General features: G+C 46.8%; 1 long non-coding RNA gene across 1 annotated transcript; it reads right to left on the bottom strand.

Moving 5' to 3' along the window:
* Window positions 1-1,522: 1,522 nt before the first annotated feature.
* Window positions 1,523-11,269, bottom strand: LOC132013289 (uncharacterized). The gene is made up of 3 exons (XR_009402974.1): window positions 11,133-11,269; window positions 4,578-4,653; window positions 1,523-2,140 (listed from the first exon to the last, which is right to left on the bottom strand). It is a non-coding gene; the product is annotated as an uncharacterized LOC132013289 (long non-coding RNA).
* Between the last annotated feature and the right edge of the window lie 1,177 nt (window positions 11,270-12,446).

Here is a 12,446-nt window from a genome sequence, read left to right as displayed (position 1 = left end):
CCCTAAAGCCCAGAGCTTTGGGAAATGGCACAAGGCTTATGGTCACCAAAAAGAAATTGGCCCCAACCACCCTATGGCACCAACTACAAACCAACCAGCCTATGGCACCAGCCCAGGCTGAGCTTTTTCAACAGACATGACCAGGATTCCGTCTAAAATCTTAATTGGGATCTAAATAACCTGCTGGGCCAGGTGCTCTGGCCAAATCTCTAGCCCCTTCCTGGGTGACTTGTCTCCTGCCAAAGTTCCCCTTGTGTTGTCCCTACATTATAACACACATGCTTGTCCTTGTCTGGCCCTTCTGCTTCCTTATGAATAAGCCTATCCTCCCATATGACAGCCCTTCAGGATTTTATTTTATTTTTTTAAAGATTTTATTTATTTATTTATTTGACAGATAGAGATCACAAGTAGGCAGAGGCAGGCAGAGAGAGAGAGAGGAGGAAGCAGGTTCCCTGCTGAGCAGAAAGCCCAATGCAGGGCTCAATCCCAGGACCCTGGGATCATGACCCGAGCTGAAGGCACTGGCTTTAGCCCACTGAGCCACCCAGGCACCCCAAGCCCTTCAAGATGTTAACGAGCTTGGCTGAACACGTCACGTGGTTGTCTACAAGCCTGTAGGATGGTCTCTTTGGGATGGGCTCCTGATGTCAGCAAAGCTCTAGGAACCACCTTGGTTCTCCAGCTCAGGTCAGAACTGGACCCAGGTCTGGGTCGCCGATGGGGTGAGAGGGGTTTGCAGGTGTTTCACAAAGCAGCTCCTCACCGAGCTTCCTCCCAACTCAACCCCCAGACCTTCCCTCATGGGACAGAGCATCAAGAGGCAGCCTACCCTCCAGGCTGAGGTGAGAAGGGGGGCACCAAGCTTTTGAATTCAGGTAGGTCAAGCACAGAAGAAATCAGCTCTGTAGTGCAGAAGCTCCCAGAGTCCTATAATCCAAACAACTGGAAAATCCCTCTTATTTTCAGAGGAAATGTGCTGATAAGGACTTGGGAAGGAGGAGAAAACAGACTGCTCTGGCCTAGCCTTGCCTCTGAGACAGAATCATCCGCTACCTTCCCTGCCCTCCTGGCTAACTTCGAGCCCCAGCATACGGGTCCCCTCAGCCACAGACACTGAAATAACTTGGGATATAACAACCCACCCCTGCTCTGCCCACATGGTCCCAACTCCTTACACAGACACACACACACACACACACACACACACGCACACTCACGCACACACATGCACAAACTGTAACCTTATCATTCTACCCACCCTAGGGATATAATTTGACAATAAAATAATTGAACAAAGTAGTAACACATACTATACCATGAATAAGCCTCAAAGACACCACGCAGGGGCCCCTGGCTGCCTCAGTTGGGGGTGCTTGCAGTATTTGAGCTCACCATCATGAATCTGAGCCCCATGTTGAGCATAGAGATTACTTAAAAACAAAATCCTTTTTTTCTTTTCTAATCCCACTTTTTTAAAGGTGTTATATCAATATTTGATTTATTGAAAAACATCTTTAAGCATTTTTAAAAATTTTATTCTATTTTTCCAGTGTTCCAAGATTCATTGTTTATGCACCACACCCAGTGCTCCATGCAATCCGTGCCCTTCTAAATAGCCAGGCTCACCCAACCTCCCACCGCATCCCCTCCAAAATCCTCGGTTTGTGTCTCAGAGTCCACAGTCTCTCATGGTTCATCTCCCCCTCTGATTTCCCACAACTCCCTTCTCTTCTCCATCTCCCCATGTCCTCCGTGTTATTCCTTATGCTCCCCAAGTAAGTGAAAGCATACCCAACTATTGTATCAACAGGGACGGGTCTGGAGGAGACTATGCTGTGTGAAATAAGTCAAGCAGAGAAAGTCAGTTATCACATGGTTTCACTTTCTGGTGGAGCATAGGAATAACATGGAAGACATTAAAAATAAAATCTTAATAAAAAACCCATCAGGCTAATGAAGGGAGTCAAACACAAAAGACTACATATTGTCTGATTCCATTCATTGGAAATGTCCAGAGAAAGGACATCCCCAGACACACTGAGTGTTACCCAGGCTGGAGATAGGGTGGGGAGTGACTGCTCACGGCCATGCAGTTTCTCTTTGAGATGATAAGGTTATCCACCATGGTTGCATAATACTACAAAAACAAAAACAAAAAAAACTCTGAACGATGTGCTTAAATCAGAAGACCTTCATGGTATGCAAATGACACCTAAAGAAACATATTTTTTTAAATGGAATGGACCTTAAACCTGTTCACTCATGAAATATCTTTGGGAGTGGTCTTGTGAATTTACCTGGTTGTTTCTCCCCGAGGAAGAACATGGAGGAGGAACCATGTCTTGAGGCTTTGCCCCGAACCTTTGTGATGTGGCCACTCCCCCATGCCAGGACCCTTGGCTCACGGCATGGGGGAGCGGTCCCCCCACCCAGGGTTCTGCCTCTCCCGGCGACCCAGCTGAGCTTCAGGGGATCCAGGAATCCCAGAGGCTGTATGTGATTACTGGGTGTGTGTGCTTTTTCTCTCATGTAGATGACAGATGGTTTTTACTTTTCCTCTGATAAGGAAATATTTGTAGAGGAAAATGGTGGGGGGCTGGACTCAGCATCTGATCTGCATGTTAGTGAGCTCCTTGCTTCTCAAGTTTGAATGAACAGGTCTCAGAAGCCCACTGTGGCATGGTGCGCTGGGTCCTTGTAGGCCCTGCCCTGCCCTCTTGCTTTGTTGTGGCTGCTTCCTGACCTTCCTGCCCTGTCTCTCTGAGCCAGAGAGTGAGGACTGACCCCGCAGGTCTCAGCTGCAAGTGGCAGGACTCCATCCATCTGGCTGGGCAGAGGGTTTCAAGAAGGAGAGGACAGACTCAGCATATGTGTGTTCACGTGCTACAATCTGGATTGTTTTTAATGACATCTTAATCCCACTGCTGAAGTGGCATTTACAAAAGGAAAAAGCTAGGTACAGAAAAGATAATTAAAAACGTGAGAAAGATCAGAGCTCTTAGAAAAACATAAAAGACATAATAAGCCTGCTCTGATGGGGCTGGGGCAAGCTCTTCCCATCCCTAAGGTTATAACCATACTGATCCCAGGGCTGCCATAAGAAAATGCCACAGACTGTGTGGTTTAAATAACAGAGATTCCTTTCCCAAAGCTCTGGAGGCTGGAAGTCCAAGACTAAGGGGACAGCAACGTTGGTTTCTTCTAAGGCCCCTCCCTGGCCTGTGGATGGCCATTTCTCTGTGTTCTCTGCATGCGGGTGTCTGGTGGCACTCTGAAGACCCTGAAGACCTTTATTTTCCCTCCATGCCTCTCTTCAAAGACCCTTATACCAAATAGAGTCCCATTGTGAGGTCCTGCGGGTTAGGGTTTCAACATGCGACTTTGGCACAGGGGTGGGCAGGGTTCAGCCCATAACACGTGGTTATAATACGTCAGGACACTCTGTTGGCTGGATAAGGGACAGGTGAGGCTAGGGAGGGAAAGACTGATACGGGACCATGTAACCAGGCTCACAGAAATCCCCGATATGGAGAAATGTCACAGACAAGATATTAGCCAGACAGAAGGGAACATAACAAATCGACCTTGTTCATTCTAAAGATAGACAAGATATTTTCATAATATTTACAAATGCACCTCTTTGTCTTAAAAGTTATAGACAAGATATTTACCAAGTTTCCTGGTCCGTTTCCTATAAAAGACTGATGCATTTTGGAGAACAGTGTCAAGATTCCTCAAGAAATTAAAAATAGAGCTTCCCTATGACCCTGCCATTGCACTACAGGGTATTTACCCCAAAGATACAGATGTCGTGAAAAGAAGGGCCATCTGTATCCCAATGTTTATAGCAGCAATGGCCACGGTCGCCAAACTGTGGAAAGAACCAAGATGCCCTTCAACGGACGAATGGATAAGGAAGATGTGGTCCATATACACTATGGAGTATTATGCCTCCATCAGAAAGGATGAATACCCAACTTTTCTAGCAACATGGACGGGACTGGAAGAGATTATGCTGAGTGAAATAAGTCAAGCAGAGAGAGTCAATTATCATATGGTTTCACTTATCTGTGGTGCATAACAAATAACATGGAGGACAAGGGGAGATGGAGAGGAGAAGGGAGTTGAGGGAAATTGGAAGGAGAGGTGAACCATGAGAGACTATGGACTCTGAAAAACAATCTGAGGGTTTTGAAGGGCGGGGGGTGGGAGGTTGGGGGAACCAGGTGGTGGATATTATAGAGGGCATGGATTACATGGAACACTGGGTGTGGTGCAAAAACAATGAATACTGTTACGCTGAAAAGAAAAAAAAAAAAAAAGACTGTTGTTGGGGCACCTGGGTGGCTCAGTGGGTTAAAGCCTCTGCCTTGGGCTCAGGTCATGTTCCCAGGGTCCTGCTCAGTGGGGGGCCTGCTTCCTCCTCTCTGCCTGCCTCTCTGCCTACTTGTGATCTCTGTCAAATAAATAAATTAAAATCTTAAAAAAAAAAAAAAGAAGACTCATCATAAACATCCTCAGTGGCAGTGCGTTCGGCCCCTTTTACGCTTGAGAGCCCTCCTCTCTGTTCTCACCTTCGCATGATAAACTTTCACTTGACTTCACCCTCTTGTCCGCAAGATCATTCTTCAGCTCTGTGACACAGGAACCCTGCAACAGAGTCCAGAACCCTGGGTCACATGACTTGGATTACTCTTATCCTCCTGAAACTCACAAGGTCAGCAACATCATAGGCAAGTAAACAGAGTCACTAAGTTAAAAGGCGAACATTTAACGGGAATCTCTTACCTCCCAGGCACTGAGAGTCTAAAGAGACAAAGACATAGCTCCTACCTTCCGACAACGTGGTCTGTTGGGGGAGCGTTCTGTTTTCCTAATTTCTTTAGACTTTTGTGGGCAAGGAGAGTCCTACAACCAATGTCTGAACAACATGATCTTACGAGTCCAAACACATTTAAAATCTGCCTTCCCTCACCCCCTGTAGCTCTCTGGAATGAGGTGAAAATCTACATACACATGATGTAAATTAGTCCTAACCTCTATGGTACAAAGTAGGGCACAGGGTTGGAATACCTCATCATTTACCTAGTCTTGCTGCTGCCACCAATTTCGAGACCCAGATCCATCCATCTTTAACGCAATCCTGCTTCCTCTTACATCCTGCTATGTTTTCTATTTAGTACATATTTCCCTAAACAATCTGTTGGCCTCAATTTGCAGGAAGAGAAAACCCAGGTGATAAATACCAGTTGCGGAGAGATTATGAAAGTTACACACATAGCTGGAAACAACTGGAACACGATGTATAAGACAATGAGCTAAGTGTCTGTGCCTTCAGTCAGTCATGAATTTGTTTATTTAGAGCATGTCCTAAGCTCTTACTCTGCGCCAAGCCCTGGGCGGGATACTGGCATAGAGCAAGAAGTAAAGCCTGGATTCTGACTCCCCAAATTTCCCCTTTCCTACCATGACAGCTTTTGATAATAAACCCTCTTGGCCGTTTTCTGTCCAAATTAATCTGTTCTCCTACCAAAAGCCACTTAATAGCATACTCTGATTTCTATTTTTAGGGGAAAACAACAGTGCTCATTTGTTGGTTGGTTATTAACTGTCCCCCCCCCTCACCCTCCTGGTCCATCTACAATCATTCTCTTCTCCACTGTGTTAACCTGACAACAGCTTCGCCCTTCTCCCATTAACTTATTACTGTAGGAAGCTCTGGTATGTGCCCACTGAGTAGGATGGCAGCTCTGGACTGCTGGGCACTATGGTAACCAGTGCCGGACAAAAGGAAGGAAAGAAAAGGGAATCCCCTCTTCGTGCTTCACCCCCTTCCTTTGTGCATCGCATCTTTGTGTCTTATCAGCATCCCACACAACAGTGTTGGGTGGAGGGGTCTTGCCTCTCATCGTCCTTGACAAGGGAAAGCATCACCAGTTAGAGAAGTTCAAGTGGAAAGGTTGCCGATTTTGCTTTGCCTCAGCGTGGCCATGAAGCCACTCCTGTCCGTTGCCATCACAAAAAAAGCACGAGTTATCACTTTTCAAATATGGAATTCAGGACTCTTGCCGTCTTTGGACTCCCACCAGGATCAGTTGTAAAGGGAAAGGCGGGGTTCTCAGTCTTCCTGCCAGTTCCATTCCAGATAATGCCGGAATTTTACTGACCCTAGGGGGCACAGCAGCCCTGCAGGCCTGTGTCTTCAGGAAATGGTGCCCCGTGACTCTCATAGGTTGTAAATGGAAGCTTTAACCATTCTTTATCTGCCTTTCAATGATTTATTGGACTTAATGGTTTGCGTGTCGTTTCTTATGCTGGACCATAAATTTTGGAATCAGAATCTAATCTTTATTCCTGCTGTATCCCTAGGACCCAGTCTAGGGCCTGGTATACTATAAAGGCTTAATAAAAATTTGTTAAATGAATAAATCAAAAAGCAAATGGATGATTCACAGACACTTAGCTCATCCTCCTCTGCACAGTCTCCAACTGCTTCCAACTACATGTTATAGTTCATATCTATCAGCTCCGTTTTTTTCTCTGCCTGCAAATTTAGACTTGTGTCCAACCAATCAATTATAAAAATATGTCCTAAATGGGAAAACACAATAAGATGCAAAAAAAGGAGAAGGAGGAAGACGAGAAGGCGGAAGAAGAGGAGGAGGACGAAGAGGAGGGGAAGGAGGAAGGAGAAGGGATTTGAAGATAGACATATCTGGGTCTGAAACTTGGTAGCACTACCAATTTCCTTAAAGCGAACAATTTGCTCTTCCATGGAGCAGGTATCCAGCAACTCAACTCTGGGATCTCTTCCCCACCAAGAGGGCTGGTGCCTGTAGCAGGGGGAGCCGTCCTGGCCATAAACGTTGAAATAAAAATTAGGGTGTCGGGGGGACTACTCTTATTATCCATACCTATGAAACAGAGGGAGGAAAGCAGGATTTAGCGAAGGGAGAAGATGCATTCCAGCAAAAGCTTCTGATGACCCCATATAGCAGCTAGGGGAGGGGGAGAAGAAGATGCAGTTCCTGAGGGCAGCTGGTGTTCCCTTGCAGAGTCAAGGCCTCCACATCCTCTTCAGGCGAGAGGGGGAATGCTAGTCCTTAATAAGTATGAGGGGCCCAGAGCTCCAGCAGAATCTGGAGTGTCAAGGTTGAGGGCATGGATCCACCCTGATGTTTCCCAGCTGGAGTCAGAGGACCTTGGCAAAGCAAACCTGCCTATGTGGGGTAGTGGTTCTTCGGAGTTCGAGCATTCTGATAATTAAGTTCTCTGTTTTCTCTACCCTCTTGCTGCAGGACTTGCAGCTAACCAAGAGGTCCTTGTATTGCACACTTAGCCCTTACTTGCCCATTAATCACTCTCATATTTTATTTCCATCTCCCTGAGTACAAACTGCACTAAACAAGAGCCACTCCATTCCGCCGCCCTGATATTTACTCTTTTGGAAAGCATCTGGTATGTTACACCAGCTAAAGCATCCCTTTCCCCGGCTTCCACTGACTGGCCCGCCCACCAGCCGGGGAAGATGAACCGATGTTCTATGCCTCACCAACTCCCAGGAATGGGGTCTTCACCCCCGCATAAGCAGGGGGTGTATACGGTTCTGGAGTCTCATCTTCGTGGCTTCTTTCTTAGGCAATCCTTAAAACCAACTGCCATGGGATGGGTTCTCCAGAAAGCAGATTCACAGCAAAATTTGAATGCATGAAGTTTTTTTGTTTTTTAAAGATTTTATTTATTTATTTAACAGAGAAAGAGAGATCACAAGTAGGCAGAGAGGCAGGCAGAGAGAGAGGGGGAAGCAGACTCCCCGATGAGCAGAGAGCGCGACTCAGGGTTCAATCCCATGATATCATGACCTGAGCCAAAGACAGAGGTTTAACCTACTGAGCCACCCAGGTGCCCCTGAATGAAGGAAGTTTATTCAAGAATGATCTTTTCCCAGGCTAGAAACAAAGGACACATGGTTTCGAAGAAGTAGTTCAGCTGCGATTCAAGACAGAACAGGCCTAAGCAGCCAACTAGGACCACTGGAGCCCAGAGGGACTTACAGAGATGTCCCTGTTGGGGGATGAGGACCCCTTCCCCATAAATGTGGCTTGACCTGAGGTGTGGCAATGTCAGAAGGGGGCTGATAGCAGCTCAAATGATAGGTTTTCAGTTCCCGAGGGAGGACATCTGGGCAGTACATCACAGAGCCCTCTTGAGTAAGAAAAGGGTTATGGTACAGACAGAGGTAGGTGGCTCCTGACTAGACTCTGAAACTCTTCCTGGCAGGCAGAAGCACAAAGCCAGGGTGAACAAGAGAGAAGGGAATAGATCAGAACACCCTAAGCCCCAGATGTTAGGAAGCCTTTTTCTTCGGTGGCTATAATCTAATCACAGAAAATGACCAATCTTTAAAGAAGTAAGTCATTTGGTGCTTGGGTGGCTCAGTCCTTAAACATCTTCCTTCAGCTCAGGTCATGATCTTGGGGTCTTGGGATCAAGTCCCACATCGGGCTCCCTAGACCATGGGAAGTCTGCTTCTCCCTCTCCCACTTGTGTTCCCTCTCTTGCTGTCTCTCTCTCTCTGTGTCAAATAAATAAATAAAATCTTTATTTATTTATTTTTTTTTAAGAAATAAGTCATTAAGGGTGTTATCAATAGTCCTTGCTCAGACCAAGATGGCATAAGAATCTCAAGGCCACAAGCTCCCCGGCCAAGTTTTTGATAAAAGACCAGCTTGAAAAAATCTTCAGTGGCAACTCATCTGTGACTCTTCTCACTACAGAGAGATTTTTTTCTTTCCTTTCTGCTCTCACCTTCACTTAGCAAACTTTCACTTCATGTCACCTTTTGTGTCCGTGCGATGCATTCTTCCACTCTGTGAGACAAGAACCCTGTAATCCTGTCACAGTCCCATGTGAGCAGCTAACTGGTGTGTCTTGAGGTTGCTTTGCTCTCCACGTCCCTCCAGTGGTGATCGGGATTGAAGGTACCAGCGTGGACACCTTCCTCCTCCAAACCCTTCAGCTCTTACGATAAACCTGCAAGTGGCTGAAAGTGGGAGCCGAGACAGGACAATCAGGAAGTCCTGGGACAACCAGAATCTGCCCCCCAGACCACAGATGAGGGGAAGCTGCCTACAGAGGCAGACATAGTTAAAAGAGACAAGCAGATAAGAGTAAAAATAAGACCTAGAAGCCTGAAGTCCTGTTGGTTTCCACTTCTAAGCCTTCTCTGGAAATCAGCTAAATCCCCAACCTTGGGCTCTGTAAGATTGTATCTTTGTAACAGATCAGTTTCTCTTTGTTTCTATTCTACTCACCAAAACAGGGGAAAGACCTTAACAGCATGGCAAGTGAAAAAGAAACGTTCCTTCTATTTAGGAGAGTGCCTTTTGCAAGTAGTACTGGTTTTCTTGTTGTTGCCTCTCGACCTTGTTCTTCCTGCAACAATAATCTCTTTGCTAGATGTTTGTGTCTTTGATGGGGAAACCTTTCCATGATTTTGGGTATCCAAACAAACTGTGTTCTCTATCTTCCTTTCTCCATGTTTATTCAGCTTCTCCCTGCAGGAGTAGACCATTTGATAGAGTGACAAGCCCATAGAATTCCGTATAAGCAGAAGCGGGCTTGGATCCCTGTACCAGAACTTACAAGCAATTTGACCTTGGCCACATCACTCAACATAACCGAAACATAGTAATCACAGCTATAGAATGGTGATAATTGCATCTCTCTTGTGAGTTGGTAGGAGAGAAAGAGTCAATATTTGCGAGGTGCCATCAGGAGCTCAGAGGAGGGTTATTACCAACATTATTGTAATTATCCCTATTTGAATAGCTTAGGCGATCTCGTGCCCCCTTGGATTAGTCAGAGCCCTTTCTGCTGCAAGAAACAGACCTGCCCTTTTTCCCCCTTAAAATATCCTCAGTCAGGAGGGCAATCACCATCTACTGGTCATACAAGACTCAGGGATGGCAAGCTCCAGGGTCTTGCACAGGTCATCAGGACTCAGTTCTCTCCTTTCTCAGCTGGAATTCCTCTCTGACAGCTCCTTCTCAAGCACCCGCCCCTGAGCAATCCCAGAAGAGAAAACAGACACTTTTCTTCCATCAGTTCCAGGAAATGTCTTCGGCCAACTTCAAACCAATCCCTCTGACCAGGCTGACTGGCTTTGGACTGGGGTGTTAAGAGATGGGATAATCCCCTGGGAGCCACTGACAAGGCAAAAAGGAAAGGGGAGGATTCTAGAAAAAGCAAAGCACTCTACCAGAAGAGAGAAGGAGGTGCAGAAAGAACAAGGGGGGACTCCACCTCTTGCCAGGGCTCTGTTGCTTCTTTTTCCCTGTACTCTTTCCTGCTCTGAGTGGTTGGAGAGCAGCCCCTTTCTTTATCCCTTGGCTCGCATGGTAGAGGGAGTGACTCACTCACCCATGCTTCCCACAGTCCCTTTGGAAACCTTAGTCCTAGGCAGAAATCGGACCAGCAGCCAGGCCCCAGGACACTCTACATTGACCCTGTGGAATGAAGGATTCCTTTCTGTAGCTGCAAAAGTGGCATTTTCACCCATGTGGCCTTGCCAAGACAGATGAGGGATGATGGCCCAGCAAGTATCAGAGACACATGGAGCGTGTCAGTTTGGTCTAGACTGTCTAACTCCTTGGTCATGGTTTGGTCAACCACACTGGAGATCCCAAGCATTTCTGGAAACAGCAGTCCCCAGTGTATTCCTCAGAAGAGACAGAAAGCGGAGCTCTCTCCTACATGGAAGATTAGAGTCCAAAGCCATTTTGGAAATCATCAAGTCCAATGTTGAAATAAGGAAACAGAAGTTTAAAATAGTTAAGGGACTTTCCAAAAGCCAAACAGCCAGCAAACTTTAGAGAAACAGGAAAGCTCAGTTTCACACATGCCTCTGCTGCTAACTGACAAGGATCCTACCTCTCCAGTGACCACCCACGCCGGTGCGTGTATGCGTACACACACACACACACACACACACACACACACACACATAGACACACACACACTCTACCCAGGCTAGATTTCTTTCTGTCCTTTGCAAATGCTGTGTTTTCCTTCCTTTGGTCATTTTGCTTATTTTCTCTGTGGCCTAAGACACAATTTCATTTCCTTACCTCCTCAACTCACTGATTTTCTGAGATCTCCCCTGAGAAGGCACCTCCTCCAAGGAGCTCCCCTCCCCTTGCCGACGGGTTCCAGCGCTCCTCGAGTATACTGCTCCAGCACCCTGCGGGGGTGTGAAGGTCTCTGCTAGTCTTCAAGCGGCTGGGATTCCAAAGCAAGCACGTGACGTTGGAGCCCACAGCAAACATCCCCACTCCGGACTTCAATTTGCACAATGGAAAAGAGCATTTGAAACATGCAGGAAGGACTGGCTAAAAACAAGGCTCACCAGCACTGTATTTACTGAGCGCTTTTTTCCAGGGGTTACAGGAACGTGTGCCCGAGTTGTCTCATTTAAGCTTCAAAACTGCCCTGGAAGCAGATAGTAGAGATGAGGACATTGAGGCTCAAAAGAGTCAAGTGACTCGCCCAAAGACAAACATCGAACTCAGGGGAGACTTAGGGTTCCAAAGGCAGATCCATGCATTCAAATGCAGGTCCTTTCCCCCTGCAGTGGCTTAGTGGAGTAACACGGAGAGAAACATTTGAACTGATAAAAGAGAGGCTACTATGAAGACACGTATTTATACATATGTGTTCGTGTATCTGTCTTGGTTAAAATAGGTGACTCAGTAGGAAGCAACGTAACTAGACTCATGAATCTCAGAAACACTATTTCCCAGCCTGGACCTGCATGAATGGGGTGATTTTTAAAACGTTGCCTTCAATGACTGAATGGAAGCTAAGGGGAAGGGAGTAGCCAGGAGAGAAGAGGAGAGGGAGGGATCATCCCCACTAAGGCTCCAGGGACTACCCACCATTCCATGCGTGAGCTGGGGTTGAGACTTACCATATCTTGTACCGTGTAATCCTCAGATGACCTGATCAAGTTCATGGAAGAAAACTTTCAAATTGGAGAATTTGTGTGGGTGATGGGGACCTCCTTGCATTCAATGGCCCCAAATCTTTGTCAGTAGGATTCAACGTGTGCACCTGCTGAGGCCATCGCTGGATACAATGCTAGTTAAAGATGCTATTTACCTGTAAGTCATTTTCAGACTTGGTTGAGAATGAGCTAAAGAAAAAGCAGGCTATGAGGCCAGGCTCCCAAGAGGAGGTGATGGGACTACCCCTAGCTGAAATGCTTGGCCCTGCCTTAGCCATTGTGTGGCCTGGGTGGATAGTGCGGCCAGGGTCTGGCCACAGAGGGACGGCATAGCCTGGGAGGGGTTCCACAGCCCAGCTCGCCCAGCCTGTCTTGTTTCCCGAGCCTCGGCACTCGTGAGTACTGCTGAGATTTCGGTGTCTCTGTGCACGGGTCACAC

The sequence above is a fragment of the Mustela nigripes genome, chromosome 3, assembly GCF_022355385.1.
Source record: "Mustela nigripes isolate SB6536 chromosome 3, MUSNIG.SB6536, whole genome shotgun sequence".
Classification (NCBI taxonomy): domain Eukaryota; kingdom Metazoa; phylum Chordata; class Mammalia; order Carnivora; family Mustelidae; genus Mustela; species Mustela nigripes.
This window is presented reverse-complemented; position numbering and strand designations above follow the sequence as displayed.